The sequence below is a fragment of the Struthio camelus genome, chromosome 4, assembly GCF_040807025.1.
Source record: "Struthio camelus isolate bStrCam1 chromosome 4, bStrCam1.hap1, whole genome shotgun sequence".
Taxonomy (NCBI): domain Eukaryota; kingdom Metazoa; phylum Chordata; class Aves; order Struthioniformes; family Struthionidae; genus Struthio; species Struthio camelus.
The window spans coordinates 26,751,229-26,763,744 of NC_090945.1; the positions used below are offsets into that span (position 1 = coordinate 26,751,229).

The 12,516-nt window shown below is 38.5% G+C and overlaps 1 long non-coding RNA gene across 1 annotated transcript in view; it reads right to left on the reverse strand.

The window, feature by feature from the left end:
• Positions 1 to 12,516, reverse strand: part of LOC104153453 (uncharacterized) — a 229,424-nt gene that overhangs the window by 202,968 nt on the left and 13,940 nt on the right. The window contains exon 3 of the long non-coding RNA XR_011140901.1: positions 257 to 406. This is a non-coding gene — a long non-coding RNA (uncharacterized lncRNA). The remainder of the gene's footprint in view (positions 1 to 256; positions 407 to 12,516) is intronic.

Sequence of the window (12,516 nt, forward strand, 5' to 3'; positions counted from 1 at the left end):
TAGTCCCTAGGACATAATGCTTTGTTTTAAGCAGGTGCTCAAATTTCTTTACTCATCAGGAGCTTTTTAGCTTCTGAGGATTGTAATAACTGGACTGGAAACCCTGGAACAATCATCATCTTCCATGTTCCAGTGCCTGCTATTCGTACACCTGGTAACAAACAAAAGGTCTATCCCTTCATAAGCATTTCAAACAAATACAGAGAAGTTTACTTCACACCTCACCGCTTGAGCTGACAAATTAAGAACTACTTACATTTGTGTATCTGTTATAAGCTCTCAAGAACAGAAGCCAAGAAGAGTGGAGCATTCTTAAGTCTCTCACAGCTAACACTTCAGCGCCAGCTCTTTTTTCATCACCAGGTAGAAACATGAAACGGTGGTCCTCATGACCTCATCTGGAGCACTGCAAGAAAACACTCCTCAGGTATTTTGTAGATCCTTTGTAACATGATCAATCCACTGTTTTCATATAAGTCGCCATGAATTAAACAGTCATACTGATGCTAAAAAAAATCAGACATGTTGATTTATAGCCTTAATGATACCTGTCATCATGAAGCTATTATTCATATTATTTACAGATTGCAGGCAGAACATGTTGCATCGATGACTCACATTTTGAGGATTTGTTCACAAAGATCACAGCTTGTTTAAATAAAAACTCAATTAAAAATCATGAAACATCAACCTATGCACCCTAAGATGCAATACCTCATTTAGCATTAGCCCTTTTGCCTTTTTTTTTCCCCCCTCTCTCTCTCCTTTCCCCAATCAAGCACTCACTGTTAGGTCTTAGGTTGGAGTAGACTGTTGTCCTTAATGCACAGTGGGAGAACATTATTTGACATATATGGCCAAGTTTTCATCCCTCCCTCAGCCCCACAGAAAAGCACCTTGACAGACATGTTCAATTTCTTAGACACACCGTCACTTAAGCTGCCTCTGTTTAGCAGCAATAGGAGAAAATGTGCAAAAGATGACGAGGGAAAGGAAATAGTTTATCCTCAAACATGAGAGGGAAAGGTGTCAAACATGAGAAGGAAAGGTATAGCCAGTTGAAGTGAATAATTAGCTAATCAAACACAGAAGCAGATTGTTAGCAGAGGTTAAGTAAGGGAAAAACCATATAAACCTCAGCTGCCACCACAAATCATGAAGCCCAATATTACACAGCAGCTGATTACCTTTTGACCTTCCTGGGCAGCTAGGCACAGCTTCCTTCCTTTCCTTCTTATCATCCAGTTCCTGTATGGGTGAAGTTCTGACATTTCTTTTTGAATGAGCACTGGCAACCCATAAACTACAGTAGTGGTTCAAGACTCAGATTTACCTTTCAATAATACAACACGAAATGAGCTAACTTAGTATCTGATAAACAGTCACCTGGAAAATACTTCTCCAGACTTCAGGAAGCCTTGGCTCGAACAAATAGTTTCTATATTATCTCAGAATTGTTTTTCCATAGTCATCCTAAAAGTAGAACCAAGGACACTAGTTTTACCAAGTTTATGTTCATTGTATGTTTCTCAACAGATATGAGAACACAAGGTGAATCCATCTGTACAGCACCCACCAGCCCAACTGAATTAAAATTCTTCTCTATGACAAAAAAAAGGAGACAAGCACAGCTGAGCAACACAGTCCTAAATAACTTCTTCCTCAAAAAAAAAAAAAAAAATCCTGCCCTTAAGCACAAGTAGTGTGTAGTTTAAGTTTCCAAAGTAAGGTTTGCACAGAACGTAAGTTGCAGTGGAGCCCCGTGTCAACTTTCTGCTCCAAAGCAACGTTCATGCTGATTTTGTATGTAAAAGTAACATTCTGTCTTTCCCATCAGAACAAAATGCAATATTCTCTACTATAATACCCTCTCTACTAAATAACGTGCCCTTAGCCCAAACATACTCAGTCTTCTTCTAAAAGACCACACCAAAATATATCAGATACTGGGGTTTTTTTCCATTTCACTAGAACATTACCTCCAGCAAGATATTTACTTACACTCAAGTAGAAGAAATATAAACATAGGCCAAGCTGCTACAACACATCATTGACTGAATCATTACTTCAATCGTCAGCTTAGTTCACAGGTCTCATAGCTTCTGGCTAAGACTTCCTCTTCACTACAACTCCTTGTCCACAATTTAATTCAGTCAATATTTATTGCTGCACTTCCACAAGGGAAATTACTGTAACACACAACTTCAACAAAATTTGATGCAAGTAAGTTTATTAACATGGACCGTGACCAGAGTTAGTAAATTGTCTTGGCAACCTTGCCCACAACATAACATTCTTCAGTGAAGAGCAGAAACATCCTTTAGCTTTAGTTACTAATTCATAGGGTTTAATTGCTACTTGTTTTCCTATTGGCCCATTAGTGAAGTATAAGCTTTAGATAGAAGGGAGAAAAAAAAAAGATATTACCTTTGCTCAAATGAAGTCACAGGACAAGCCTGTCAGCATCTTTGCAACACGTTATAGATTTAGAGTGCAGCAGCAACCCACTGCATTCGAGTCATTTCTCGCAATAACTTGGGAAGTCTAAGAAAAATAAATATGCTGCACCCAAAGAATGATCCGTTTGAATTTTCTCCCTGTACACAGGCTTTATACATTTTGAGGGGAGCGGATCTGTAGTGACAATATGTATGGATATATATTTATATATGCATATAAAAATAAGTTTTAGGTCTTAGTGATTAAAGGTTTACTGTGAAAAACTGCAGACAGAAATAAGCATCTGGTTCCTGCCTCTAGAATTCACAATGCTTAGGTGCTGATCCTACAATTATTTATGCACAGCCATAACTAAGAAAGTAAGTAGCCCACTGACTGAATTATGATTTCAATGAGTGTTTCTACAATCAAAGCCTAAAGATACGATGACAGACAACAAGTGAATACACCAGACAGGGCAAGAATACTTCTGAACCATGTCTAAACTGAAGTGTATGTTCAAAAAATCCTCTCTACAACACTTTCATGATTATTTTCCAAGATACTACAAAGTGTTTATGCTCCCGAGATTTGATTTCAAAGGATTCTGCTAGCACTTTTCCAAATGTATTCACTGGATTTTCTGACACAGTAGAAGCCAATTATCCAAAATATTGCTAATTGTGACTCTTGATTAATTACGCTACTGCTCATCAAGAGAAGTTCTGCTTAATTCATATTTCACTGAAACTTGCCTTCCTCCCAACACAAAGGGGAAAAGAAGCCCTGTTATATGAATGAGTATGAAGGGAGAACCAGAGCACCCCAAGCTATATCCAAGACAAGCTCCGCTTTTCAGGAGATGACACTTCAGACAGATTTGTCTGCTGACACTTGATTGATATCGATCAAGTATTTCTATAACCGTAACCTTTATGCTCCACAAACTGCTACTCCCATGTCAAAGCCTGCCAAGTCCCTATGTGAAGAAAGAGGCTTTCCAAAGGTAAACTTTTTGTATCACACTTTTTGGTATATGTCCTTTGAGCTACACATGCACACAGTAGCTTCTAACACTTGCCATGGGGAATTGCCTTACTTGACTAGTTCAGTGCCTGATGACGCTTCAGAGAAAAAGCAAGGAATTCTGTTATTGACAGCTATCAAGTAACCTCTACTTACGGAAAATTCATGCTTACTCCTGTCCTACAGGTTGTTTTATTACATCAGCAGAAGGGTTTGAACTTGAGCTAATTCATCTGTTCTTCCTCCAACCCTTCATCACCAGCCCCATACCCCTTGCCTTCTTCATTCTTCCAAAACATAGCTTATACAAGGCCCTAACTCAAGCTATCACTTTCAGGCACTTCCTTGCCCTCCCTCCTCCAAGTCAAGATCCTCCTCCTGTGCAAGCTGCTGTGCTATGATTTCACTCCAACTCATTCAAAATCCCTTTTTTTGCCCCAGTGAACACACAAGAGAATCAGCTGGAAAATAAGACTTTCAGATCTGCATCTTCAAAGGTAAAATACAAGCTCACTCAGCTTCTGTGGCAAAATGAAGCCATTTGTGTATACCAGTTATTTTATTTTGTCTCCATGTAACATTAAGGACTGTATAAAAAAGAGAAAGAGAAGATTTTTCCTACTGTTTCTGCTTTTCATGTAAATAATAGATCATTAATCTGCTACTACTATAGTGTTTCAAATTGCTTATTTTCAATTAAAAAATTATAAAAGAAAGGTTAGGAATCAGGGACGCAGCATTATCATACACCAAGACATCATCATAAAGGCACACTTTCGTACAGTAGTCTGGAATAATCAAATGTGAGAAGAAAAATATGTCAACTTTAATTCAACAAAAATTTTGTACAGTTTACAAAACTTAACCTTCATAAATTGTTTGCCTCTTCAGAACTGCAAAGTGCCAGGATAACAGGCACACCAGCTCTTCCCCTTGCTATGTTTTACAGCTCCCTATTTAGAAATGCTATCCTACACACTGCTGCAGAACTGCAGCAACAGGCAGCCACTGTAGTGACCACTTAAATCAGTGGAGAGGACCGTAGAATGTGCAGTCCCCCTGCAGGACTGTGAGGCACTTCTGAACTCCAAGGAACTCTGTCTCTTCTTAGGACTGCTCCCAGGTCACAATTTACAACTGGATAAATCCAACCTATGCATTATACACAGTCACAAAGCTTGCCTTCAGGCTGCGGTTGCTTTGGAAAGCCAGTACAGCACAATGTTTTATGCTTACTCGAACTTTGCTGGGGACTGACAGGCTTGCTTTCTTAAATGTCTCAGAAACAGCACAGAGCAGGTGCATTCTGTTTTGATATTTCAAGAGAGTCAAGGAGCAGACTCTGGCTGAGGCAGCATCATGTTGAGAAATCAATTCTGCTTTTACTTCAAAGCCTGATAAGTCTGATAATAAAATTATGCAATTTTCATATCCACCACAAAGCACAATCAGCTTTGAAAGTCAGAAGCAAAATTTTTGCATATTCTTTACTTTCTGTTCAAGTATAATACAATCTGAAGTTGACAGTGCTTACCTGACAGATTTAATACACGTTGAGAGGAGCAGAGAAAGATAAACCAGTGTATTGTTTTTTCAAAGCATGCTATGTACCTGCCTGCTCTAAACGATACCTGACATGTTACAGCTCTATGTGGCTGTGGAAAACAGGGCTCTGCCTTATCCCTACACATACTCCAGGGTACTCCACAGGAGACAACATGCAGTAAAAGATTACTAACTTTTCATGAGTCCAGACTGAAGTTTAGAAAGGTTTCAAAATAGCTCCATACAGATTCCACAGAGATACCACTTTCTAAAGCTAAGAAACTGCAGTGAAATAGTTTTCATAAATCCCTGGTAATCAAGCACTGCAGTGCTGGCAGAAAGTCAGGCAGGCTCCATGGGTGGAGAAGTCCTAATCACCTGAGCCAGTCTAACAGAGCTGCTGCTGCCCCCTATTCTTTGCTTTCAGTGGTGTATAAGAATACCTATAAGAACCAGGGGGAGGGACAATAGCAAAATGCTGTCACCCAACCTGGATTTTGGCAAGAGGTGCTCATAGCTCTGTTGTCACAAACTTAGTCCAAGGTTCTTCTTGAGACCCTTCCTCACAGGCCCTCTTATGTTTTTCAGCCAACCTATCATTATTTTAAAAACTCGTCATAGCTATAAGCTCCACTTGGAGTTGTCAATAAATTGAGAGCCCTATACTTAGGACCATCACTGGACATCAATTCAGTAACAACAGAGATGAGAAAGCAGCTAGTATCTAAACACAAAAAACTAACTCTATCTTGCAACACTTCCACATTTCCAAGTAACCCGACACCACTAACACAACTTAATAACATTTTTTTTTTTTTAACTTGTATAGAGTCCAAAACCACACAGCTACAGGAAAGTAGCAAGCAATTAAATAAACGTTTTTACTTAGTTGTATGTATGAATAGGAATAGCAAAAAGTACTAATAAACTACAAAGTTGGTTTCCTGGAAAGGAGAGAATCTACTCCATGGAGAAAAAAGATGTTAGGTTTACATGTGTTCTTCTAATAAATTGCATATTTAAATCTACAGATTTGATTCAACATCCTGACAGCTTTAAACAAGGTGATTTGGCAAACACAGACAACTTGAAAATAGACAGCAGATCAAAGTACATTAGCATTATTTGGCATTGTTGTACTACTCTGAGAAAGCTCATCTTGAATCTTCCTTCACTAACATCCCATTTTATTCTGTACCTGCAAACTAACAACAATCACTAGGTCTCTCCAGGAAATATCCTAGAAAACAAAGCATGCCTTTCATAGCTTTTTTTTTTTTTTTTTTTTTAAGTCTAAACCCAAACGAAATTGGATGATAGGCATGTTTCTAACCAAGATTTTACAGACCTGCCTAAGGTCCAGCCAAGAATAAATTCCAATTTGCCAGTGACTGGGAAACAGTTGAAAATTTTCTCTCCCCACCCAACCCTGCTTGCAATGCTCTGTGGCTAGTTTTCTTTATTTCTCCAGCCCTCCAGCTAAGAGGTTATTCTCAGCTAGATAAAATGCATACACATTGCATACGTTTTAAGAGCAGTAAGGGGGCCCCTTTCCCACCCTACAGAAAAAGGTGAATACGTAACCGATAATGAGTGCATCTTTTTTCCCTGGAGCATATCCCTCTCAGCATAAAAACAATGATCAAATACTGAGCAGGATTCCTGATAACATAGGATTAAGGGACTTCAATACCTGGTTCTTAGTCTGCCTGTACAAATAATCACATTTCTACTTCATCTGTCCTTTTGATGAGTATCCATTTTCTGCAAAGAGGCCAATTTATTTACAAAGGGGAAGGAAAGAGAGAGTAAAACCTACGAGTCAAACAAAAGACAGTCAAGTCACTGGAGAAAGTTAGGTCCAGTGCTATTTATGACCACTAATGAAATGCTCAAATACTATCTTCATAGCAATACACTATTCCTTCACAGCAGTATGCTACTTCAGTGGCATTATCGTTATGGTTAAGTTTAAGTGATTAAGGGAATGTCTTAACTGATTTCTCATAGGCTGACAGAAGCATATTCTATCTGCTTTCAAGGCAGCTCCGATTACATTCGGCCAATTGTAATATATGTAGCTGCACTGGTGCAGCTTTTAGCCAAAAGCAGCCGACTCCTGAGCAAGGGTTACTGGTTCAAGCTCAGGGCCACGCCTGCTGAAGCACATGGTTTTGCACAGCTCAAAGTATGCGCCGAGTGAGACTGCATCTCAAGGCACAAAATGCCACAGACCTTAACTCGATCCTTCATACATCTCGATCCCCAGCCAAAACTATGCATAAACTATACAGACCTTAGAGATGTAAAGCCTTAAAAGACAAATAATCCACCTGTCACTCCCAAGACAGAGTTTCTAAGTCCAGACACATTATGTGCTTAGTCTTCTTGCCTGGTATTCAAAAGCACTAAGCACTCCTGTGCCTTCAAAATAAGCTTTTTACAACAGCTACTAGTGAGAACTCTTCAGTACTCTTCTGCACTATTAGGAATCAAGTTAGATGATTCTGCACTGCCCCATAAGGAACACTAGAAGTGCATCTCTTTCAAATACAGAGAGCAGCCAGAAGGAAGAGAGGGAAGTTTATGAACAAAATAATCTGTTTAACTACAGAGTCACCATGACCTACCACCACTAGAAGCCTGTTCACATAGCCTGGGGTAAATTTGAGCAGTGGAAAAATTTATTGCTATGACAGTTTCCCTAAACTAAGAAGGAAACAGAACTGACATATAAAGTAAGATTTCAAGGTAACAATTAAAAAAAAAAAGATTTAAATTATCCAAAACCTCCAAATCGACACAGCAGGTAAAAGAATGAGGAACCTGAAAGTTTGCATTAGCTAATCTTAGGAGAATTCCATCTAAGGCCTACCAGCATTCTAATAAATCTATTGATGAGGGATGTCATGATCCATTATACCAAAAGAGCAGATTTAAGAGACGAACACAGAGCTAAAGAGTCACGTTAGATATAATTTAAATTACTGGGGGGAGGAGAAATCACAGCAGACACCTAACCCTGCTAGTGCCAACTTTCCAGTGTTATTTTCAGGTTCCCCCACCACCATGTGTTATTGCTCTGTACATGCAGAGAACTGAGCAAAAAGCTCACAATGTACCTTATAATAAGCTTTAATCAGGTTCCAATAACTGGACGTTTTCCAGTAAAGTCCTCCATGAAGACTCTCAGAGCAGATACTCTCAAAATCCTTTTGAAATACACTGACTGAACTGGGTTTCCTGCAAAATAAAAATGTCTTTATGTTAAAACGGGGTATCTTTTTATTTAAGAGCTTGTTATAGAAGGAGCAGTTGAGTTCAATGTCCCTTTTCACCTAAAGGCGCTTCAAACCCACAACTATCAGCTTCCTAGAACATACTCGTCTCTGCTTTCACTGGGGAAAGTATCTGAGTTACAACACAAGAACATCTTCCTGTCTTAAGATTTCTCCTGAATATATTCAGAATACTGTCAAAAGAGAGGACTGTGGTAATTACAGAAATATTGCACTTATTTCTTTATAGTAAGTATAATGTAAAACAAGTATAATGAGTATTTACCATTTTAATTTGCACCACTGGAGTTTTGGGAATGAACCTCTATTTGTTAGCTATTAAGTTTGAACACATTATAATTTCCCATTAAAGGGGTCACCTTACTTTAGTATAAGTCATTGAACTAGCTAAAGATATAGCACCAAAACAGTAAAGCATCATTAGACTCAACTACTTGTATACAGTGTACATTTTACATAAACTTTTTTCAAAACAACTGAAAGTTATTATACCTATAGATGATTTTCCCACATCTCAGAATCTGTGACACTAATTATGCAGTCCAGAGACTACTTGAATTCTAACAGGTAATTCTGAATTTGCTGAAAGTTATGAGGGCTGTTTTATTACAATGCCCAGGTCAAAGCACCTTAGCAGATTAACTATAATATTTGGGGGTTTAGAATGCTGGGGAATGGTGTAGGAGAAGGGTCATTTGTTTGGTTTTACCTTCCTCCTCCCTCATCACTTTTTGAGACCCTGCCATACTAAAAGCAAATTTCATGAGCTCAGACCATTCCTCCAGAGACTATATAAGCACACATGATCTTTCTTCTTATTCAACCTGCATTTTTCAGAGATGTCAAAGCTGGGGTGTAACTCTAGAAAGAACAGAGTTGATTTCTATGGAAATACTGGCTAGATGTGCCAGTTTTAAACCCTGCATGTTAACAAGCTGTTAACCACACGCAGCAGTTCTCATCTTCCCAATCATTTGCCAACATTATTCACGAGAGACAGAAAACCAGACTGGGGAAAGTGTGGAAAAAAACAACAATGCGTATAAAATCAGATTTAAAAAAAACGGTAAGAGGGTACATTCTTCTCCTAGACTGGTTGCCAGTTGTCTTGTATTCTACACTAATTTAAGACTCCATCTGTTGCTTGCTATGCCAGAGTTGAGTATAACAGAGTCACGTTAAACTCATTGCACAAATTCATAGCCAAAGATAGGCCTGACATTTTACAAGCAAAATAAAAGGTAAGGCTCTTCAAATACGCAGGCTCCAAGGACACTTACACTTTATCCTACACCTCAAACATGCATGCAAAATACAGAAAAACTCCGGGGAAGTATTTTAATCCTACTCAATTCATAGGAGCTTCAAGGTTAGAATACAGATTTAACTTTGCCTTGCATTAACTGCAACTGTGACAGGAATTCTCATTCACTAATGAAATGAAACAAAACAAAAGCCCATTGTTCAGAGACACCTCTGCACTGTCCTTCAAATTCCCCAAGAATAAACCAGGGAAAACCTTAGACAAACTCTCTTCAGTATCTGAAACAAATGGAAATTCAGGGTACACCCCTAGCAACACATGCAGATTAACTTTGCAATGGAAACACATCCTGCATTCCAGCACTCGCAAGATGAAGAACTGCTCTCTATGATATGGAGTACATAGATATCTTACTCTTTCTTTGGCATCAAATATAAACAGTCTTCTTTTTTTAAGACACCAGTTTCATACTGATGTCACTCCAGCGGCTCAGCTATATTCAGTAGAATTATTCTAGATTAACGTCAGGATAGCTGAGGGCAGAACTGGATTTTAATTCTACAGGATCATCACGTGGCTGACAAAGCTACTCCCAGCTCTGTTCCCCAGGCATATGAGTAATACTGAGTTCTGAAATTACTTCAGTTCCCTTCCACTGCCTCCCCTCTCCTACCCCAAAATTTATATACATGCTGGACCGCATCAACCTATACTTGGCACAACTCAAGAAAAGAATAAGAACTTTAGGTCAACCTCTCTGTTCCTTCAGTACAGATGGCAAGCTTCTATTCCCAGTCAAGGCAAGATGAGTTTTATCACTGGCACCAGCACAGCCAGGATTCAATGTCCAGTTTTGTAAGTCTTGGTGAAAGGCACTTTGACCTAAATAAAGAACGAACACTTTACAATTACTTGGTTGGCTTTATGAATTCATTTAGGGGCTCTACTCTTCTCACAGTTTTAACCTTACCTCAACTCACTAGTTTTCTCAGGATCTCTTCCAAAATCAGGAGGGCAAACAAGTTTGTTTTAGGATGACAATGTGAAAAACGTGCCTCACATACTGACCCTTCAACCTCAACAAAATTTCTTTCCTTGCCCCTTTTCTCCTAGCCTCAGCTCCTGTACAGAATCAGGGCTCTTATGCTGAAAGACTAGAACAGACTTCTGCAAAGGAAGTTTAAATAATCAGATCATTCTAACCCAAAACTCAAACAAACCAACTGTAAACGTTACAGAACGGACGTTATCTAACCAAAGAACAGCTGTGTGCCAAAGAAACAGAGATTAAGATTGATTCATCAAATAAATTTTTGTTTCACGATGAAATAAATACTGGCTGTTTCCCTGAAGTGGAACTCCCAAATGACCACCTACACCTCAGATTTTTATAGAAGGAAAGGTTGGGTTTTTTTCTCCAAATACTGTTCCCAAAAAGGGCAGTGCTTATCTCTCATTTAATGCTGAACTGTTTCTTTTATGTACTTGGAAAGGACTCAGTATTTGTACAGATAAACCTCTGGATCCTTAATATTGGATTAAGAGATTACGTGCAGCGGGATTTGCAGTCACTCATTTTCTCTTTCCTATTCCTCCATTACTTACTGAGTTGAAGCATGCTGCAGGGAAGCTCAATTTCCATCTCTACTCGGGGGGGGTGATTAAATTTAGCAGATGCTGAGAACAAGAAATTCAGTGCGAGGAACACAGCAAGACTTGACTGCCAGCACTATGACAAAGGATTAGCTTCAGAAGCAGGGTTGGGCAACCAAAAGAAAGCATTAACACCTATAAAGAAATCTTAGGCAGAGAAAAAGAAAAACAGGAAGGAAAGAAGTTAGGAAGGAAACAGAAATTTCATCTCCTTTTCTAAAGGGCAAAACCAAGTCACTCAGCACAGAAAGTTATTGCATTAAACTCAACTATATATTTCAAAAGCAAAGAGCATTCTGATGACACAATTTTAGATTCATTAAAATAAGCCATAATTTTGAAAGCAATTGGAACATAATTTGCATTTTATAGGTAGCATGCATCTTCTGCTACAGGACTGAAATGAAACCCTAAATTTAAGTTTCTCTGACATTTCGAACCCATCCAGATTTTGCAGCATTTACTTATCTCTAATAAAACAGCAAACGGTGATGCTGTTGGAAAGAGCTACCAGTTCATTCTTTTGGCCAAAAAGGGTAACTTCCTACAAACTGAAACTTTCCTACAAACTGAAACAGTCATCTCTTTGCTCAAGAACACCACTAAACATGAATTGCTGCATGTAAAGGATATAAAATCTACTGATACAGTAGACTCACCACTTTATTTGGAGTTGTACACAAGTCCAATTCTTTTTTCTGTAATATAATTAGGTTTTACTGGCAGTACTGCCTTTTCAGGACTGGGAAAAAATGTGCTAATTCAGCTCAATCACACTCCACAGTTTCCTACTCATTGCATTCAGAAAGCATATGGTGCCATCTAAAAGGCAATAGCATCATTCCTTTTCTTAGAATGAGGGATGAATACGTGGTTTCCAGGACTAATAGAGACAGAAGACATACAAAGGAAGGGATTTTTTTAAACTCTACTTTTTCTCCCCCCAAGGGGGAACTAATTCAGGAAGGGTGGAAAAGATAAGGACTTTTATCTTATTATAAAAGATAAGAAGCAGGTCCTCTACAAGTGAGGCTTGCTAACTGAAGTAAACCTGGGGAACAGAACAGACCAGAAATTTCAAAATCCTCATTAAAAAAAAAAATAAAAAAATAACTGCTTCCATTTTGTAGTCAGGATTAAAAATAAAAGTGAATGCTCTAAGTTGAATTACTCATAACACCTATGTCAGACCCAAGTATATCAGTACAAAAAAAGCTGTTCATAATGTAAATTGCACAGGATCATTTATTTAAAATCATCTCAGTTTGATTAATTACCACCTACAATACA